A 4730-nucleotide genomic window follows, 5' to 3' on the forward strand; every position below is an offset into this window, starting at 1 on the left:
GAGATGCAGAAACTTATGCAGGACCTTTCTCTCCCATTACAGGGAATGGAAGAGGAAGATGGTTAGCATTAACATTTGGACCACTAGCTGTTCCTAAAGTAACAGAAATGCAGACTAAGAAAGAGAGAGTGTGAAGGGCAAGAGCTTAAGAAGACATGAGAAGAGTACGTTATTTATGAAGATTTTAAATAAACTAGTTGGTAAGAACTTTCATGATCCTGTCACGCAAAGGGAAGTGGCAGGTGTGGTGAGTACCATGATAGCGGCAGAGCCAATTCATTTCTCTTAATGATGTTTCATTGATTTCATGCGTTATTGGAAAAATACAGGCAACAATTTATTTAGAATGCCATTTGTAACCTGCAAATGCAGGAGCCTCAGTCAAATGCTTCCCAGCAGCTGGTGCGTCAGGACTCTGTTGGGAGGCATTTCTGTATCTCCTTCATGCTGGGGAAAAGATCCCCTTTCGCCCTGTGTTTTGAGGCAGTCAGGAATCCTGAAGCTGCGTCTACCGACCTCCCAGTGTAGAAGCTTCTGCTGCTGCCCTGGATCCCATAGAGGTGAGAAACTGTGGGAAGCGTGGTGCAGATCTGCTCCACAGCCTTGTGACCTTCCTCCTTTTTCAGTCCCCAGAAGCAGCTAGGTATATGCTGAATGTATCTGACTTCATGCAGAAGAGTCGGGTCTTATACTACTAAGACCTTATTTTTTATCATAATGATTGCGTCAGTCAGGAGATCAGTATTCATAAGCATTACCCTTATGCTCCTGTCCTTTGCGTAACAGCGGTATCCTGCTGCTGTTTCCTGCAGAATACTGCAACAGCTAAGTGAAATGGATATTCAAATGCTGTATTGTGCTAAACCATCCAGAAAGAGCAGCCTTTAAGAAAACGTTTGTCCTTGGCTTATATAAACAACCTTCAGCTCAAGAATAGAATTTTTAACTGGGTAATATTAAGAGGTAAGAGATGAGAAAACGGTGGGAGATTTCACAAACTTGTATTTGACCCACATATAAACACCTCAGTTTGAAAATACTTGTTCTCAGGTATTTCTTTTGTCGGTCTATTTCAGTTAAGGAGCCTTATTTTTGTCTCTCATAAAGGAAAAGAGGAGGAGGGGGGCGAGGCTGGAACAGTGCCAGGTGGTGGGGATGCAGGTTGCTGCTGCTATTAAAGGTTGGCAGTAGGTGCTCCTTTTGAGTTGGAATGGTATTTTGCACGTGCCCCAGTCCCTCCCTCGGTGGCAGGAAAAGCAGAAGGGCGAAGTGCACGGCTGACGTCCCTGCCTTCTGGCACCGGCAAGCGCTGCAGCCTTTTAGTCCCACTTGTCTGACACCCAAGGCTGCTTTGCCTGCTGCTTTGCTCTGGCTCTGCATTTCGTTTATCCAGCTCAAGCTGAACATTATGAATGCCTTTCTCTCTCTCTCTCTCCTTACCAGATTAGTATTGAAGAGTTACTTGTAACGAATTAAAGCTGAAGAGGAAATTAAATTGATTTTCAGTACAAATTAGAATGCAGGTTATTAGCAAGAGACTTGGCATCAAACGCTGTCTGGACCTGGCTCTTCTGCCTCTCGGTGTTTTCAACAGTGTTTGCGCTCCCTCTTGTGACTTGCTCAGGCAGGTGCCTGCTGATAGAAGAATGATCCTGGCTTCCTAAAAACCTGTCTGCATTACACTTTCCCCTGCATACGGGAAGATTCACTGTTTCATGTCTATTATGTATATTTTACATTACATATACTTCTGTCTTTGAAAAAATAGGGGAAATAGATATCTGTAAATAATAGGAAGTATGGCCTGTCACAGTCATAATTTGAGGAGTTTATGTCTTCGCACGTTCTGGAGAATGAAGCCAGGTGGGAGGCTGGTTATATAGATTGTGTAGGCATGGTGCTGGAGCAGCATATTAAAGTGCTTCTAAATCTGTTTTTTGCCTCGCTGAAAATTTCTCTGAGTGAAGATAAAATTCCATCTGGAGCAGCCTGAGGTCTGCTCTGAGGGGGAATAAAGTGTTTGCATGCCGATTAGCCATGGTAGTTTCCACCAGTCTGTATTGGATAGATGATTGAGACTGAAGTCAGGATATAGTGTAGAATTATTAAACCTTACTTAACAGGTCTGCTGCCACCTTCTTCATTATTTATATTAACTGAATTTCTATTACATTAGTGAGCTTCCAGGTGTAGCTAAAATGGGATTTTGTTTCCATGATGGGTGGATCTGAGACCAAAAATGAGAAAATACTCATCATCTTCATATATCCCATTGTCTTCATGGTTTATCTAATTGACTTGCATCAATACACTGTGCTTTTCATTTGGTTTGCTGTGCTGGTGTGAGGTGTGTATTGGGTACACGGGATGGGCCACGGCTGATATCTTGAACAGTTTTTGTGCAAATACCATCTGCAATTACTTTTTTTCTAAGGCATGCGGAAGCCTTCAGAAAGAGGCACTTACACAATTGGGCAACATTTTCTTTCCTTATGCCAAATACGCATTTATTTTAGCACCCTTTCAGTAACATGTTTGCCAGTTGGGTCTGAGGAGAGTTTGAAGTGTGCTTGATGGGCTGTTGAACATGAATTCTAATTATCCTTCCTGAGGTAAAATACAGAAGAGATTTTTGTCCACTTCTGAACCCTCTTTCAGCACTGAGCTCAAAGGATCTTTTGGGTAGATAGTACAGCATCTGCATACATCACACTATACCAGTCTACACCTCCATTTCACATGATGGCTTCTATTAATCATGATTCACAGCTTTGTAGAGATAGTTGTAAAATAAGCGTTTCCTTTGAACCCATCAGAAAACAATGAAACTTTACAAATCACAGAACTATGTATGGTTTTCAGTTTTTCAGTTGTATGAAATCTTCTAAATGAAGGGAGAGTAGGATGGGGGGCAGGGGGAAGAGGTATAGGAAGACATTCTTTTTAAAAATACTAGAACAATGCCTGGTGTTTCTTCTAGAGTGAGGAGATGATGGTAGCCATATGACTAATAGATACTTAGGGTGTTTAAGAGTATATAACAACAACTAGAGATGCTCTGTAAACAAATAGTTCAAGTACTGTAGCTATTTATGGCTACACATATTATCTAACTCATGAATATTAGATGTATTTAAATTTTTAAGTAAAAGCTTGGATATAGCTGTCTCTCTCCTGTCCTGAAGCTACTTCTATTAAAGTTAATAGCATGTCTGGTTTCCAGAGAATTGCAATGAAATGTACTGACAGTGGGGAGTATTTGCTTCGATAACTGTATTGAAATAGCTTATGGCTACCTATTGCTGCAATAAATGTTTGATAGATTAATAATCATATTTACTTTGAGTTTTCTCTAACTATATTTTATACATCCAGATCGGGGTATTGTTGTAAAAGACACTCAGCTTTTAAAAGAAATGTGGGAGATCATACAGTGCCAATTTCCAAGGTGAAATGAGAAATTAGTGATTAGAAATGGACATGTCGTTCCCTGCAGCGGACAGAACATTTCCCAGGAACAGTACATCCCAAGCCTTACCTTCTGAACATCATCGCCTAATAACTGGTCCTTGAAACACTACAGAGGCATATAAATGATCATGTCTTTCTCGGAAAGATAATGAACAACAGAAAATATGTCTAAAATGTTAAATATAGGAAAATTTGGTAACCATGGCTTCCTTTCTTTATCTAGGCATTTATTCTTCTTTGAAATTGAATTTTTAGACTAACAAAGCATTGTTTTTTCCAAATGGAGGCCCTTCCATATTGCTATTTTTTCTGTTTTCCATCCAGTTATTCTTTCGTCAAGATTGCATTCTTTTGTAACAGAAGGACTCAAATGTGTGGATTCTGGTGAGTAAAGAGGGAAGCACAACACACTTGAGATCTCCACCTTATTGCAAGGAGGTATATGAAGACAGCATCAACTTGGCAGTGGGGAAAGGGACTGAATGGAGATCTACAGAAATTTTTAAGAGAACTATGTAAAGTGAGACAGCACTGGCACGTACTTTAATGTAGCCATGTATTTATTTTGCACATAATACAAGGCCATATCTGAACATAAGGGATTAACTCGTCCTAAGAATATATATCAGCTTTCTTTGTAAACATCTTGAGATATGCATCAATTACATAGCAAGACCATTTTTTATCAAATAGGGTGTCACCCTGCAGAGGGAGCCATTGGGTTATCAAGCCAAAAATGACGATGATGTTTTTCTTGCTAGGGTTTGGCTTTTTTTGTGTTCTTGATTTTTGTGGGGTTTTTGGTTTCTGGGGTTGGTTATTTGTTTTGTTTTGGTCTGGTTTGGTTTTTTTTATAGTGATCTTGCATGAGTGCTTACAGAGTTTGTTGTCTTCAGGCTTTGCTACATCTTGCAGAAGTTCATCTCTTAAACTGTCCTTCCTAGAGGTGACAATTAGACGCTTAAGTTCTTTCTCAACAAATGAAACAAGATAGGAAAAGATGTGCATCCTGTTCCAGAGTACCAAGGACAATGCTTAATTTTTATAAAATGCAGCAGATCTCACAAGGGTACAAACTGTCCAAGCGTCATATCTGGGTATGGAGTGCTCTGTGCAGATGGGAGCAGCATTCTGCTGTGACTGAGGAAAGGAGAATTGAGTTACTTTCATGGGAAAGAAGACTTACCACCAGGGACAGTCTAATCTAACATGCACAGAGAAGAGACGGTCTTTACTTAACAGAATTTTATTTGTTGCTG

This window comes from Larus michahellis, chromosome 3 (genome assembly GCF_964199755.1).
Source record: "Larus michahellis chromosome 3, bLarMic1.1, whole genome shotgun sequence".
Taxonomy (NCBI): domain Eukaryota; kingdom Metazoa; phylum Chordata; class Aves; order Charadriiformes; family Laridae; genus Larus; species Larus michahellis.